This window comes from Syngnathoides biaculeatus, chromosome 3 (assembly GCF_019802595.1).
Source record: "Syngnathoides biaculeatus isolate LvHL_M chromosome 3, ASM1980259v1, whole genome shotgun sequence".
NCBI lineage: Eukaryota > Metazoa > Chordata > Actinopteri > Syngnathiformes > Syngnathidae > Syngnathoides > Syngnathoides biaculeatus.
In genome coordinates this window covers 26,166,187-26,184,090 of record NC_084642.1, presented here as the reverse complement: position 1 = coordinate 26,184,090, position 17,904 = coordinate 26,166,187, and the positions used below count along the sequence as shown (strand labels likewise).

The 17,904-nt window shown below is 40.6% G+C and overlaps 1 long non-coding RNA gene across 2 annotated transcripts in view; it reads right to left on the bottom strand.

Moving 5' to 3' along the window:
* The window catches only part of LOC133497861 (uncharacterized), a 50,306-nt gene extending 35,026 nt beyond the window's left edge, over window positions 1–15,280 (bottom strand). The window contains exons 1-2 of one of the 2 annotated variants that reach the window (XR_009794130.1): window positions 15,036–15,280; window positions 7,570–7,700 (exon numbers count right to left, since the gene is read on the bottom strand). This is a non-coding gene — a long non-coding RNA (uncharacterized LOC133497861). The remainder of the gene's footprint in view (window positions 1–7,569; window positions 7,701–15,035) is intronic. The other variant, XR_009794129.1, reaches the window with a different exon arrangement.
* Between the last annotated feature and the right edge of the window lie 2,624 nt (window positions 15,281–17,904).

Below are 17,904 nucleotides of genomic sequence, written 5' to 3'. Positions count from 1 at the left end.
CTGCCTTTCCATTTTTCATCCATTCTAGTGCCTTTCTGACTTCCCCCTTACTAATCATTGCCACTTCCTGGTCCTTCACACTTGCCTCTTCAACTCTTCCTTCTCCCTCTCATTTTCTTCATTCATCAACTTCTCAAAGTATTCTTTCCATCTATTTAGCACACTACTGGCACCAGTCAACACATTTCCATCTCTATCCTTAATCACCCTTACCTGCTGCACATCCTTCCCATCTCCATCCCTCTCTCTGGCAACCTGTAGAAATCCTTTTCTCCTTCTTTCATGTCCAACCTGGTGTACAAGTCTTCATATGCCTCTTGTTTAGCCTTTGCCACCTCTACCTTTGCCCTATGTTGCATCTCGATGTACTCCTTTCACCTCTCCTCAGTCCTCTCAGTGTCCCACTTCTTCTTCGCCAATCTCTTTCCTTGTATGACTCCCTGTATTTTGGGGTTCCACCACCAAGTCTCCTTCTCCCCTTTCCTACCAAAAGACACATCAAGTACTCTCCTGCCTGTCTCTCTGATTACCTTGGCTGTCGTTGTCCAGTCTTCCGGGAGCTTCTGCTGTCCATCGAGAGCCTCTTCCACCTCTTTCCGAAAGGTCGCACAACATTCTTCCTTTCTCAGCTTCCACCACATGGTTCTCTGCTCTACCTTTGTCTTCTTAATCTTCCGACCCACCACCAGAGTCATCCTAGACACTACCATCCTATGCTGTCGAGCTACACTCTCCCCTACCACTACTTTACAGTCAGTAATCTCCTTCAGATTACATCGTCTGCACAAAATATAATCCGCCTGCGTGCTTCTACCTCTGCTTTTGTAGGTGACTATATGTTCCTCCCTCTTCTGGAAATAAGTGTTCACTATAGCCATCTCCATCCTTTTTGCAAAGTCCACCACCATCTTTCCCTCAAAGTTCCTTTCCTGGATGCCATACTTACCCATCACTTCTTCATCGCCCCTGTTTCCTTCACCAATATCTCCATTAAAATCTGATACTCTTTTCACCTCCAAGACATTCTTAGCCAGCTCTTCCTTTAAAATAAACCCTACTCCTTTTCTCTTCCCATCTACTCCGTGGTAGAATAATTTAAACCCTGCTCCTAAGCTTCTAGCCTTACTACCTTTCCACCTGCTCTCTTGGATGCACATAATATTAACCTTTCTCCTAATCACATGTAAACCAACTCCTGAGCTTTTCCTGTCATAGTCCCAACATTCAAAGTCCCTACTCTCAGTTGTCGGCTCTGTGCATTCCTCTTTTTCTTTTAATGATGCATCCCGTTTCCTCCTCTTCTTTGTCTTCGACCCACAGTATCTGAATTTCCACCGATGCCCTGCAGGTTAGCAGTGCCGGGGGCAGGCGTTGTTAACCCGGGCCACGACCGATCCGGTATGGGATTCTTTAGATGAACGCTCATATTTGTTTGGCACAGTTTTTACGCCGGATGCCCTTCCTGATGCAACCCACTGCATTTATCCGGTTTTGGGACCGGCCTACAGATTGCACTGGTTTGCGCCCCCATAGGGCTGCATTAGGTGTGTATAGAGCTATTTAAAAAAATAAATAAATAGTTGGGCTCTGGCGGGAAGTGACCGACCGCGTGCAAGCTCCGGCGGTGTGCGACCGGCCATGAGCGAGCTCCGGCGGGGAGTGGCACGCCGTGACTGAGTATGCTACATACTGTCATACATACTGTCGGGGAGTCTGTTGTTCGTTAGAAGTGATCCGCATTTCAACTAAATATGGCTCAAAACGATTGGTAATATTGCCTTGGAATCCTTGTAAATGTATAACTGCCTCATCATATTTTACATAATCGCTATGGTTAGGCCTTTAGCACCCTTCAGATGTAGCATAAGCACAATTGCATAGGTTTAGCAAACAGTGCTTATTCCTTGTCTTGATAACCCATGAGAATGAATTACAAACGTAAACAAAAAGGAAATACCGGGAATACATTTTGCACTCATAAAACCGTAAATAAAAGAAAAACATTTCCTCCATCCATTCTCAACACCATTTATCCTCTGCAGGGTTATGGGGTGCTGGAGTCCAGGGCTCAAATAGTCTTCTTTTCCTTAACTTTTCCCCCCTCTTCCTCCTGTCAGTGAGTAGTTATTATTTTTTTGTAATATCTTGGTTTCTAATATGTATTTAATGTTGCATAAGGCTGACCAAAGTGTCATCTGAATGAGTGTTGCCAATGAATGCAGCTGTTAATTGGTGTTGGGCATACCCTTGCTTTACTTTACAATTGGTCCCTACTAATAAACTAATAGTCACCACTAGATGGCAGAGGAAGGTATAACAAACAACTTAATGGTAAATACAGTGTGGAACCTCAATTTAGTGGATTACAAAGTATAAAGTTATTGTGAATAATTTTTTTAAGAAACCTTGAAAATGAAAATTCAAACGAGGAATTAGTGAACTTCATATTTCCAAATCTGTGCCATAGATGAACAGCTTGATTTAAAAAAAAAAGTAAATTACTGTTTCTATTCTAAAAATATTTTCTGCCTGATGCCAGTACACAACAAATTGATGGATATCTATTGTTGAAATCAATACCCTATAAAATGAGTTTGTTCAAATATTGTTTCATTTGAAAAAGGTGTTTTGTAACAAAATAATGCTTGAACTATCCCAACATTAACAGACGTGAACACAGTTTTGATGTGTATTTTCGCATGAGTCAGCAAAGTTATTTGATTTCTCAGCTGTTTTATGATAAAAAAATCTGTTTATTTCGGACAACCCTGCTCAATATAGTACGTTTACTGGATCTTTCTTTTTCCAAACAGATTGAGTTAATTCATATTCCTCTTGTGTACTTCTGCCATCCACTCAGTTCCAAACAGAACATTCCCAGTGTGAGACAAAAAAAGGATTATCATATTTTATTCTAATGCATTCATCGGACTGCCAGTCAAAAGTTTTGATGCATGTCTCCGTTAGTTATTGCAACACCAAATGTAAAGGTAATGGTGTATAATTCCATGTTCAGGTTCAGTCCTTTGTTCATTAGCTTCTGTGTTGATTCCAAACTTTTATGAGAACCTCAGAGTACTTGTAGGCTGGAAAGCACAGAAGATTATAGAAGCAACAAAACATTCTGGGAAAAAAAAATGTGCATTAAGTAAATCCAGTTTGTAGAAAACAAGGTTGCTGTAGCCATGTAACATTTGCGAATAATGTGTGGAGTAGGTTTCGACAGATCACAGAACAATGTTTGGAAAACACCACAAAAGTAGACTGAAACCCTTTATTAGATTTCCTTTGCACGAACATGATATTTTATGTTTGATTTCAGTTACCACCCCTTTGGATTTAGGAAACGGCGACACCCAGGCTCCAGCTGCAGAAGGGAGTAGGATGTCATCTCTTGTTGAATACTCCAAGTGAATATTAAAACTACAAATGAGTTTGTCTCTATAAGATTGATGATAGGGTTTGTCACACTGTGCCCTGCAGATAATGGCACCGACAAGCTTGGAAGTGTGTTCGTGAAAGGCCTGTAGAAATTGCTACACTGTTACAGGACTTTGAATCTGCTGTTTTCTTATGATCACCAGCTCCTTGTGGTGAGTTAAAGGTGTGGCCCATGTTAGGAGAATACTATGAACATCGTGAATGTCAAGGCCCCAGCAGCAATTTTGTCCAGGCTACAGGATCTATTTGAAATCAGTATGACATTGACCTGGACGATGGCATCAGCCAAAAGAGCATGTACAGTAATTTCAAGAACAGTGTCTTATTTGTACAAAATAGCCCATCAGATACCGGTTTCAAAGGAAGGTATGAGACTGTTCGTGCATTTTAAGTGCAAATAACTGTTACTTGTAATTTCAGAAGCTCTGTTTGTTGTTGATTAAATTAATCATTGTTGGAAAAATTATATCAGTGCGAATCTGACTGCAAAAAGCGAAGTGAAAATGACTGGTGAACGACAACGAGGAAAAGAATGGCGATGGACCTTTTAGTTGATCGCAGGCAATGATTCTTATGGGGTAAGTTTTCATTCATGTCGTCTATGTTATGGTAGTGTTGATGAAAATGTTCCTCGAAGCAGTTATGGCACAAATCTGACTACAAAAAGTGTTTTCACCAGCAAAAATCACAGGTTTGTAGGATTCAAACATAGTAGAAAACTAGATAGATATTATGATTTTTTTGCAAAGTTTGAGGATTGTTCATGCTGTCAGAAATCAGAACTCTCTGCCCCTCTATCTCTATGTTCCTCTGCCCACCTGAACTGTGATGCCCCATGACCATGCAGACGCACTAATTCACAGATCCATACACATATGCTCATACACACACACACACACACGATTCAGGGTTGCACAAGCCATTTTAGCAGCTTTTGGGGTTTTGTCATCATGTTTCATACACCATGGTTCTCCGACCTTGACTTTGTTGCACACGTCAACTCATATTTGCACATTGCCAATAATATATCTTATACTGGCTATAGCATGGTTTTATTTAGCTTTTTAGATGTATATTTCTACTCTTATTAAGCACCGTGGACCCCTGAGCACCATAATTTCAATCCTCTGTATGTGTTACACATTTTGAAGAACTAACATTAAAAGTACTTGTACCTTGTAAATCTGACAATGCACTTGCTCTCAGTGTGACCTGGAAATGAAATGGCTCGACAGCATACCGCCATTATTTATTGTTTAAAGCTAGCTAGAGTAGTTATTTCAATGGCAACCATCGTAGTTATGAACTCAAAATCAGGGAACAACTATAATTTCAGCAAGAGCTGGAGACATTTATATGGTTTGCGGTCATCCCTTCAAAGGAAAACTGCACCAACAATGTGCCCCAAGACAAAAATTAGTTTGGCACCCATGCTTTAGGCCAATGCAATTACTGTATCTAATATGAGCCAATTTGTCCATAAGAGGGAGGGAAACGATTCAAACAGTCTGATACTTTAAAAAGGGTGAACGTGAGGTTATATGACAGTAATAAAATAGTGATTTGCAAAGGTGATTGGTTGCTTCGTAAACACTTTTTTTTTTGGGGGGGGGGCTAAGCATTCAGAGACTAGTTTTCTGATTGCTTATTGATTATGAATAAGTATCTTATTAAGCAGAGATCAGCTCAAGGTGAGAAAAGGTCAGTTAAACAGCCTGCCACAGAGTTGGACTGATAAATATAGTAACGGGTGCCGTACCAGATTGATTGAGGAAAAAGTACTTTTAACTTTTCCGCAACCTGAAAGGTTCTCTCAATCTGTTTAGAATCAATTAACAGTATCAGTGCTGGTGTTTAACCAAGCTCCCTGAATAGTTGTCACATTTGGCTCTGCTATAATTTCCAGAAAAGAGTTTTCAGAACAGAATATCAGTGAACACATGGTGAAATAACAGAGGTCAAAACATACTATTGGTCACAACAGTAAACATTTACACCATCTGATACACAAACCACAACAAAACAATAATTAGTATCGTCATGTGTATTGGTATCGGACAACGGTTAAGTCATGTTATCATTTGTAGATGAGGGGGGACACCTGGTGAGTACATGCAACAACTAACCAATAAGACAAGATAAAGAGGAAAGAAAGGGATGTTAGAAATGAGCAAGATGATGAGTGGTGCAGTGGGATGATTTTATACATTCTAAACACCTGTAAGAACCTGAGAGTTGTTATCTTAATCCAACCTGTTTTATTAGTCCCTATGTAAGAAACTCAAGCCTGTAGCTTTTCTCTGTAACTTATTAATGAATGAACATCGTATCACATGCATATTGGTCAACTAGTGTTTGGAGTTGCCAAGTCAGCATATTGAGGAAGGCCCAGCCACCTCTGTCTGATGGGGGAGCCAAGCAGCAAGCGCATGACAGACCCAGCCATGGGGACATCACTCACTCCTCAAGACCCAGGGCAGTCCCCCAGCCCAACTGAAGTGCCCTGACCAGTCCCAAAAGAAAGTGCAAGGGTACCGGATGACCACCACCAATACTCCACTGCGGTAAAGCATTAGGTCCCAACCACCAATAGGGCCCAACGCTAGAGTCATTTCCTACCCGAAAAATGGTCAAACCCATATTAAGCACCCATCGTGACCAATAAGCAGGTGAAGGCACCAGGAGAGGGGAAATGATCGCATGGACCAGGGGGGTGGGGGGAGGGGTGGTCGGCACCCAAGACTCGATAACCGAAGGAGGGGGTGTGCAGGACTGATTGAAAATAGCACTAATGTGTTGGTCCTGGAATTGTTCAAATTTAAACATTTCGTTTCTCTGTTTCGATGCCTAGTCCGCTTAACCTGAACAAGAATGTGGCAAAACAATACAAACGAAGATGCGCTTGTTCGCAATGTAACCGGCGCAAACAAAATTCTTAACTATTAAAGGTAATGATCAGATACCTCAGTGCAAGACTTGGAAAAACATATTGTGCAAAGGATGCTTTCACGATGTGTCGGAGTCTGACATGCTGCCTCCCGCTGCAAGCCTCACCCAACACCACACAAAGTTTCAGTCAAGTCAACACTCAGTCAATTGGGTGAGTGGAAACAAAATATGTTCATGCCCAGACTGAGACATCTAACACGGTAAACCGTTGATTTCACTTTCGCACTGATCGTTTTCAGTGTGCATTTTAGTCTTCAAACCAATTCAAAAGATGATGGCAGGGGACATAAGTATTAAAATAAACTAAAATCTGGTAATTGGGACAAAATTCACATAGACAATGGATCGCAGTTTTATAGACAATAACCTTGTGCGCCATGAGTGGTTAGGAAAGGAATCAACAGCATTTGGTTCCATCAATGAAAAAATAAAATCATAAATCACCAGTGCCATGGATATATATATATATATATTTTTTTTTTTCCACCAAAATGCTTTTATGGTGCATACCATTCAAAATAATGGGCTACAATCTTGAAAAATGCAGTCAAGTTAAAACTTGCACATATAAAGCATTCTACAAGATAAAACTGTCCCAAATAACTATTATAAATGCTATATTAGTCAGGTGGGAGTTAGACAGTCAAAATGGAAAGGCAGTTGGTCCTGATGACATACCTGTGGAGATATTCAAGCAATTTGGGGAGGTGTTTGTGGAGTTTTTGACCAAATTATTCAACAGAAAATAAGATGCCTGAAGAATGGAAATAAAAGTGTGCTAGTTCCTATTTTTAAGAACAAAGGCGATTTGCAGATTGGTGGGAGCTATAGAGAAATAAAGTTGAGTCACACAATGAAGTTATGGGAAAGAGTTGTGGAGACTACACTCAGAACAGAAGTAAATATCTGTGAGCAACAGTATTGTTTCCTGAAAGAGTACCACAGATGCATTATTTCCTTTGAGGAAGCTAGTAGATTAAATATGAAGAAGGTAGGAGTGTTATATATATACACACATATAGGTATGTATGCATTTGTGAAAGTGAAAGAACAATTTCAAAGAAAATCTTGTACATCTCAAAATTGAATTAGAATCCTAACATGTCACACACCATGAAAATGCATCTTGGATACATAACGGTAAATGCATTTTGACATTTAAAGAGTGGGAAAACATACCTTGAGAATATTTTTTTTCTTTGACACTTTAACTGTTATAACCTGCCCTGCAATTGTCTGGCAACCAGTTCAAGGTGAACCCCACCTCTCACCCAGAGTCAGCTGCCATAAGCTCCAGCACACCTCCAACCCTGATGAGCATAATAAGTGGTACAGAAAATGGATGAATGGATTTATTATCTTTTGGATCATAACATCTGCCAATAATTTTAACATTCATGTCAGTAAAATGTATTGATCTTGAAAATAGAATTCTGTGAGGTGTTACTGATCAAATGATACATAAACATTGATCCTGATGAATTACCTCAGCTATTTTGTTAACTTTATAACACCATTCTTGGAATCAAAACTTACAAGATGATTGATAACACACCTTTCATACTAGCAGGAGTCGGGGGACTCTCACTCTCATCATAATGCCACAGAACACTTCACGATATACTGTATTGTTACTACAAGTGTTAGCTATAATCGTAGCCCAGAAGGGTGGTCAGATTTGACCTATTTTTTTCCTTTGATTCACATTTTTTGTACCAAGCTCAGTAAATGTCCCCCCAAATACCCTATAAGTGTAGACAAAAACATGAGTAATGCAACAGCTTCAAGTGTGTATTCTTCCACACACAATAACAAAAGAAATAAAATGACTCTGCTTTGTATTGTCAAGTGAATTCCTCTCCAAAATGACACTTAAGTACAGAATACTCTAACTGGTGTGCTTCAATTGCATACTATCATAAAATGGGGTATCATCCACCTCCTGTAGGCTTATTTAAATGGGCTATGTACTTGCAGAAGATACATAGCATAAAGATATGCTTTCAAGCGTTTCGTGATAGCAGGGAGGGCAACAAAAGCAATCTGAAGATGCGGTAGAAGATATTACTTCATATTCGTTTGAGGGAGCTTCATTGTTGCTGTGCAAGATACAATAACATAGAGGGTGTTGGGATGAGCTCAATCATTTTTGTGGTACCTTTACAGTTGATTCACTGAAATGATTAACTCTCAAATATTTGGCGTCGCTATGACGGCAACCAGAAATTTTCTGCATATACCTATGACTAAACTTACAACTTCAAGGCAATACGGCTTTATAAAAGTTGTCCATTATTTAAATGATGGAATTTCTCCAAAAACCATTGAGAGAGCTTCGAGTGACAAATCAGATTTTCTGAAGTGCTTTATGTTATTAGGTTAGAGCGTGACCTTGATGTTTCCTTGGAACATTTAACCAACTCCACGGTGGCTATTATTTTGATGAATATTCGGCACTGCGTACAGAATCAGGCTTATTTATTTACCCAGTGAGAGGTATGCTGCGACCTTGCCATGACCCCATACTGTGTTTTTCCTCTTCATTTATCTACTTGTACTTCCTCTGGTCGCCATGCGGCTTGAAATACAGTCTATCAGAATGCATGCCCTTCTGTTAAAGCGCTTTTTTAATGTGTGCATACAAAAACTGAAATACAGTAGTTACATTACAAACTAAAATCTCAAGTACTTTATACATGTTCTCGGGTTTAAATCCTGGCCTGGCCAAATCCTGTGTGGGGTTTGCACATTCTCCTCATGCCTGTGTGGGTTTTCTCCGGTGATTCTGGTTTCTTCACACATCTCCAAAACATGCATGGTAGGATAAATGAAGGGTCTAAATTGCCCATAAGTGTGAATATGAGTGTTAATGGTTGTTTGTTTACATGTGTCACGTCAGCATGAATACAACATTATCATATCTACTTTCCGTACAGCTGATCCTTATCAGAGTCGCCTGCGTGCTAGAGCCTATCCCAGCTATCCTTGGACGAGAGGTGGGGTACACCCTGAACTGGTCACCACCCAAATCACAGGGCACGTATAGACAAACACTCACATTCACACCTAAAGGCAATTTAGAGTGTTCAAATAATCTATGTATGTTTTTGAGATGTGGAAGGAAAATGGAGGTCACCATAAACTCGACCACTGTGCTGCCATATAATAATATCTGTAAAGTATATCAAACATAGTGCTTGTTTCCTGGCCCGTACGTACCCTGTATTGTTATCTATAACTAGAAATAAGGCTTTTGATTGAGCCCCAGCAGCACAGTGGAAGACTTCAGTTCTGAGGACCTGGGTTAAAATCTGGCCTCACCTGTGTAGAGTTGGTATGTTCTCCCTATGTCTGCATGGGTTGTTTCCAGGTGCACCGGAGGTTAAAGAATAAATTGTCCACAGTGGTTGTCAGTGGCTGTTTATGTGTGCCTTTTGATTGGCTGCCGACCAGTTCAGGGTGTACCCTGCCTTACAGTGATCTTCTGACATTAAAAAGAATTGTTGTATTAGTTTTGTTATTTTTGACATATGACAGCCACCAACGTGTGACGCATGATTTTAATAAGCTATATTCAATAAATAAAAAGAAACGCTTCCAGAGAAAACCAAGTGGCTAGGTTTAACTGCTGTATAATCACTTCAGAATGGCAGATGTGGTTTGTAAAAGGGGTTCTAGAGTTACCAAGAAAATGTTTAACATCTTTAACCTCTGACCTTTAAAGGTGACAATTTACAAGCATGTGTGAAGATGAAGGTAATGTGTAACTGCATGGATTTGCCAACGCTGTTTTGCTGAGGTTCAGGAGCGAAAAAAAATTCACATTGACCAGGTAAAATAGATCTAATTTATTACTCCTCATAGCAAATAATCGGTTTGAAAAATGCAACACAATGTAGTTTCTTATAAATGCAGGTGAAAAAAATGCAGTGTTATCTTTACTTTAGATGTCAAAATGTTTTTGTGGATCTTTGTGTTTGTTTTTCTTCTGTGCGAGTCAAAATGGCTCTTTTGAGATTTCAGGTCGCTAACCAAAGTCCAAAAAGGTACAATGGCAGCTTTTTATTTGTGAAGAGATCTACACATATCCTCACACATACCTCAGTTGCCATGATTTTTTTTTTTTAAGAAGTCCATCCATCAATCCCAGCTGACCTCAGGCAAAATGCAGACTAGGCACCAGTCCACACATTTTGGTGAATATGTACATTTTCTGAAACTAAACTCTATAGAGCTCATTTCTTCCTCAAATCTGTGGGGCAGGCTCATCACATGGAAGAAAGGCAAACATTGTACTACTGAAAGACAACCTTAAATCTCACTGTTGTTTAGAAATGTTGAATTTGAGTGTGCATTCACATGAAAGAGAGGAAGATCTGAGGGATGCCATAAGCTGGGCTCTGGGGCCTTAACAGCGAGACCCTGAAGACATGCTGGGAATATTAGAGAATGATTGATACACACAGCTGGGGAATGGAGGCGAGCAAAGGAATGTCAGAGTTTTTATCTTGGCCCGCTCCTTTGAAATATGGTTTACAATCCTCTGCTCATCCCGTTTTCCTCTAAGAACCTATAGATTATAAGACTGGACTGTCAAGTCTCTAATTGTCATGAAAAACACAGTATTCAAGTGTGCCATGCAACTCTGCAAAGCTGTATTCCTATTTATACAATTCTGGCAGCTAATTTTCACATTCATTTACACTACCTTGAAAAAGTGTATTTCAGAGAATTTTGAATATCGGGAAAAATATTAAACAACAAAAAAAAGACTGCTATAACAGGACAAAGAAAAAGAAACCTCAGTCACAAATAGCACTGAATTTAGGGTTATTATGTTGGGACACACTAAATATAAACCCCTCCTAACCTCAAATTCCCCCAAAAGTATTTAAGTTCCCTGTGGACCTTTCCCTTCATGTTACACTTTTACAAGGCCAGAGCATTCAAGCCCGGCCTAGAGTGCAATTTATCTCCTCAATTGATAATCGAACCTGGCACCTCCAGTTAAATAAATGTAAAAAATTTAAAAGCTGTTGGCTAATTTTGTCTTCCTCCTTTCATTTGTCGCAACAAGTAAACAGCCAGAGAAAACTGCACCAAAAAGGGAAAAACAATTCTAAGAGTAAAGAAACCTTTAAGTCTTCTACGATCGTAACAAACTTAGAAAGCCAGTCCAAATATAAATATATATATATATATATATATATATATATATATATATTAGCTCTGCATGATTTTAATTTGATTTCTCATCAGCTCTCCTCAGACCAGTTGTGTCTATACATCACCTCCCTCCTTCCACTCCTGTAGTGACAGCAAGAGGACATTGAATAAATATTGATATTTCATCTGAACTGTCAAAATGGTTGATAAATATTTGTCCATGATAAATAAACATAATCAAGCGATGGCCGACATGCTCAGACACTGCGAGAGGCAACAAGATTTCCCAGATAAGGTTTGGTGGCAATGCTGCAAAAATCAGATGAGCAAACCAGAGACTTAATTTCCTCCTCATCTACTTTTTTCCCCCCCTCTTTATGCAGGGCTGATTTGACTACTTTATTCCAATCCCTGCTGCCGTCAAGATACTATTGTGGAGCCACGTGAAAATTTAATCGATGGAACTTTTGAACACTTTATCATGCAAGATAGCGGATCGCACCATAAAAACTGCAACAACTTGTTGAAAAGATGAAAGTCTAATTCAGCCACCACCATTGAAGATGTTCTACATAGGTCACCCGATACACATATTAAAGTCCTCTCCTTTATTGCCAAAAAGCTATCACTTCTCAATGTACTGCACCAGGAGATTAAGGAGCTCAAAAATTTGCAAATCAGAGAGCTCAAACAAGACAACTCTATTTCATTCAGCCATGAAAGTGATGACAATTGAAGTTGATCTTCTAAAGAAAGAAACACAAACAAATCAAAGAGGCTATCCTGGAATTACAGTCAAGAAGCATGCAGGATAACCGTAATTTTTTCATTTCCGAGTGTACACTTGATAATCTAGAAACTCAAGTTAAAAAAAATAAAAAATTGTCTGTGGACAGTGCTGAAAATCCCAAGGGTGACACTTGCCAATATTACGTTCCACCAAGTCCATAGACTAGAATGAACTTAATCTTTTTAGCACTTAAAATTTACTGATTTTAGCAAATGGCTGCAATATAATAGAGTGAAAATTTTAAAGGGGTCTGAATACTTTCAATACCCACAGTACACTAATTTGAGCATAATAATCCATCAGGAAATTATTACACACCAATTTAAAAGTAACAAACATAAAAACACTACAACTGAATGGCGACCAGTTCAGGCTGGAGTCCACCTTTCACCTGAATCTGGCTGGGTTAGGCTCCAGCTCTCCCATGACCCTTGTGAGGATAAACGGCTTGAATAATGGATGGACAGATTACAACAGTGCAAGAGTCAAATGGCAAATTTACTCAATCACCACAGGACAATAATGATATACTCTATAACCTTTCAACAAATTTTAATCTGTAGGATACCAATTTCTTCTCATCTTGTCTATTGTGGGATTTAATAGGAATAGATCTTCCAAACAAACTTGCTCATACAATACTTGTAATTCTAGCAATTGCTTCGAAAAAGAAATATTCATAAACTGGAAAGATAAACAAGCTATCAACACTAAATGGCAAAATCTTGTCACAGAGTACCATATATACTGTAACACTATAAAATATTTCAGAGAGACCTAAGAAAAGCTGGTTTCACTACATTAACAGTGAACCTTGGGTCTTGTCTCCCTGGGAAAGAATGTTATACAGAAATGTAATGAGTCATGTAAATGTAATATAATATGACCAAATCATATCTTTTTGCGGTGCCTCTCGTGTTTGTGAGACTATAATGAGAAGTAGCTAACCTAAGTTCTTTCCTCTATCAAGAATAGGAGAACAAAGAGCTAAGTGATACTCACTTTTATTACATGTGATTTTTAAACTTTGTTTCATTCTAAACCTATATAAAGACTTTACTCTTCTGCAATTATTCTGTCAAAAAGCACTTCAAAATAATGTTTTCATATGTCAATGTTATCTTATTTTCAACACCAAGCTCCAAATATAAAACCTCTTTCAAAATGAATTGCGGCTAGTCAAAGAATAGACCCAATTGTATAAAAAAAAAAAAAGTTTGAACTTTCTCTTCTTTCGAATTGTCGCATTAGAGGTCACCACAACATGTCATCTTCTTCCATCTAAGCCTGTCTCCTACATCTTCCTCTAACCCCGACTACCCTCACAACATCCATCAATCTTCTCTTTGGTCTTCCTCTCACTGTTTTGCGTGGCAGCTCCATCCTCAGCACCCTTTTAGCAATATACTCATACTTTGCCCTGTGGACATGTCCAAACCACCGAAGTCTGCGCTCTCGAACCTTTTCTCCAAAACATCCAACTCCCTCTAATGAGCTCATTTCAAATCCTATCTGACCTGTTCACTCCTAGTGAGAACCTCAACATCTTCATCTCTCCCACCTCCAGTTCTGCTTACCGTTGTCTCTTCAGTGCCACCATCTCTAATCCATACATCATGGCTGGCCTCAACACTGTTTTATAAACTTTGCCCTTCATCTTGGCAGAGACTCTTGTGTCACATAACACAGACACCTTTCACCAGCTGTTCCATCCTGCTTGGAGCCGTTTCTTCACTTCCTTATCCCACTCACCATTGTTCTGGATTGTTGACCAAGTATTAATAGTCGTCCACCCTCGCTATCTCTTCTCCCTGTACCCTCACTCTTCCCCCTCCACCCCTCTCATTTAGGCACATATATATTGTCTTACTTTAGCTAATCTTCATTCCTCTTCTTTCCAGTGCATCCCTCCATCTTTCCACCACCTGAGCCCCGCTTTCACTGCATATCACAATATCATCTGTGAACATCATGGTCCAAGGGGATCCAGTCTAACCTCATCTTTCAGCCTGTTCATTACCACAGCAACTAGGAAGGGGCTCAGAGCTGATCCATATTGCAGTCCCACCTCACCACTTTTCTGCTGCCCACATACATGTCCTGTACTATCCATCCATCCATTTTATTTGCCGCTTATCCTCACGAGGGTTGCTATCCCACCTGTCAGTGGGCAGGAGCCAGGGTACACCCTGAACTGGTTGCCAGCCAATTGCAGGGCACATAGACAAAACAGTCGCACTCACAATCACACCGAGGGACAATTTAGATTGTCCAATTAAATGTTCCATGTTTTTGGGATGTGGGAGGAAACCAGAGTGCCCGGAGAAAACCCACACAGGCACAGGGAGAACATGCAAACTCCACAAAGGTGAGACCGGGATCAAACTCGGGTCCTCAGAACTGTGAGGCCAACACTTTACCAACTGATACACCGTACCACCTGTCCTGTACTATTCAAACATATTTCCACCACCCCAGACTCACGCATGCAGTCCCACAGTCCTCTCTTGGTACTCTGTCATAGACTTTCTCTAGATCCACAAAAACTCTCACGACGAGGCTTGAGGGCGGACCCAAATGCACGACTCAAGAGGCAAGCAGTTAGAGTACAAAAGCCTTGATTATGTCCGAGGTCTATGATCAGCAAGTCAGACCGTAAGACCAGCAGTAGCAGAAGAGGCAGGCTTACTTGGATGGTACGGGAACAGGCGAGGGTCGGTACACGGCAGGTCAGGTATACAGGTGAACGTTCAAAGCAGGCAGAAGTGTCAAGGGAGTCAGGCTTACGGGGTGAGTCGGAGAACAGGCGAAGGTCGGTACACACAGGTTGTTGATCAGGGATACGAGGGTGCTGGAACGGGACATGAAGCTTAACGATCTGGTGGCGGAGTAGTCGTCCCCTGTGTCCTCTAAGTACTGGGTGTACTCAGCCAAACCAGGGTGCAGGTGTGTGCTGACTAATTGGCTGACCACACCCAGCCTGGGGAGGATGCCAGGAGCATGACAAAAACACAATGTAGCTCCTTCTGACCGTCTCTGTACTTTTCCATTAGCACCCTCGAGGCAAATAATGCATCTGTGGTACTCTTTCTAGTCATGAAACCACACTGCTGCTTGAAAAAAAAAAGTTTGAACATTTAATGATAAAATTTCAATATTTATTATTTTGAATAAACTCAACACAAAAATGTCCATATACACAAAACTAAACTCAGGTCACAAAGGAATGTGACAGTAGCTGGAAAAATATGTTTAAACATCTGTTTCACATTGCTGGCCAGGTTGATGCTTGTGTGCATAACAGCGAACGAATATAGTTTATTCACCCGAAGTCACAACCCTTACAACAGGCTTTTCACTCTAATGCCCTGAACAGCACAAGTGAAGAATGCTGAGGGTCTTGTCCACCTGCTCTGCATCACCAAAGTCCTCACCAGTTGGAATGCTGTCCTCTCCATCAAAGTCCTTTGTGATCATCAATATCCTATTCACCAAACACAGACCTCACTAATTTGAGTTAGCTTGTTGCTAGTTTCTTAGCAAAGTCCATGGCTTCCTATTAGCCTCTATCTTAAGGCTCGGTCACACCATGACGTTCTGGTCAACATCCTCTGAACATTTCAATTGTTCTATTTTTCAGCGTTCTCAAACGCGGATGATGTGTGTCTAACGCATGACTTAACGTGTGTCTAACGCACGAAAAGCGTGTCTAACGCACGTAAAGCGTGTAACAGCGACCAAATAAGATACCCCTAAAAACCATTAGCGTGTGCAAATGCGTCATTGGGGCGCGACAAGCGATTTGTCAACGTAAGACGAGCGTGTTGAGCATGTGACCGATGGTTGAATAACGACAGAAAAGCATTTTGCTGGCGTGTAATTTTAACAGTGGCACTAAAACGTTGGAAAGTTCATAGTCACTTCAGTTGTTGTCGTGAGTTAGAACAGTGAGCATCATGCCGCCGAGAAAAAAAAAAGTTAGGGCGCCGACTTCAGCAACTAGTGCTGCTAGTAAGAAAGCTAAGCCGCTTTCTTCACGAGCAATGTGTTCGGAGGAAAAACAAGAGCAGGAGGAAGAGCACGTCCGCGAAGTCACGCACCATGTGACACCCCCTGGGGACCGTAAACACCTTGCAAACTCCAGTTAGGACAGTCCGACAAAGAGACAATAGAAGCAGAGAAACGATTGCAGGATCCTGGACCGGGCTGTTGTGGATAGTCTGGTGGAGTTTTTCCGCAAAAACGAACTGCTGCTCTCTGGATCTTCCATAGTAGGTGCTCTCTACTGTAGCTTAATATTAAATGGACCTTGCTTACAAAGCATCGGTTTATATACCCATATGCATAGAAGTTTGGGAAACGCTCGAATGACGCTCAATGGATGCCAAACTACGTTCGTTTCACTTTAGTTACACGCTGTGTGTGTAAAATTAAACGTTGATGAACGCTGGTCTCAGCGAGAACTTTTGTGCATGTTCAAACCTTTTTTTCCGGACCGGCGTTCTCCGCCAATTCCCAGCGATCATTGACGTTCACTGCCGTTCAAACAACGGTCTTCTGGAGCTATCCCGGCGACCATGGGCGACTACCGTTTCCTCAAACGCTATAGAACGCTGACCAGAACGTCACGGTGTGACGGGGCCATTAGCGGCTAACTCCACCAATTTATGTCTTACTTTGAGTAATCCAATCAAGACAACACATTATCGCAATTGACGTTTCGAAAGTCCTTGTCGAACCCTTTGGTCAACTATGAAAAATGTCCACGAATAACTTCCTACTTTTCCTCATGCATCGACCTCAAGTCCCTCATGCTTTCTCCTCTCTCTTTTCCTTCAACCTCCTTTTCCGTTGCAATCTCTCTCACACCATCCCACTAAGCACATCATTTCTTGTCCTTTGACCTCAGATGAGATTCGTTCATGTACATTAGTTAGAAGAGTAAATTAACAAACAAAAGAATGTTCTTTTTCATTAAATTAATTAATTTAATTAATAATAACTATATTGATAATTAATTTAATTAATAAAGATTTAATTAAACACATTTCAATATAAATTCTTCCAAAAGAAAATTGATTCAGCACACCTGAATAATATTCCACCTTCTTACATAAAGAAAACCCATAACTTCATTACTACTAAATTTTGTCATGAGCCAGCAGCACGGGGGCAGACCCAAATGCAGGACTCCCATGCAAAGGAAAAATCTTCAGAGTGTTTTTATTCCAAAAACAAGTCGATACCAAAAGTCAGTCCAAAACAAGTGGAAGCACAAAAACGCTAGGCTAGTGGCAAGGTTCAGAAATATAAACGAGGTCCGATCACTACGAGGCCAACTTAAAAACATGTCAAGACATGGTCAAATTAAAGAGGCACAGGCTCACTGTGACAAGGGCTCGCTCTACACTAAACTTCCGCACAGCAACGGAGTGGGTGGCACCGCCCAGGGCAGTGGCCTGGCCACCCCCCTCACAGGAAGCGCCACCCACGGCAGTGGCCAGGCCTTGCCCATGACACAATTTAAAGTTTTTATTGCATTTCTATTTAGCGTCAGG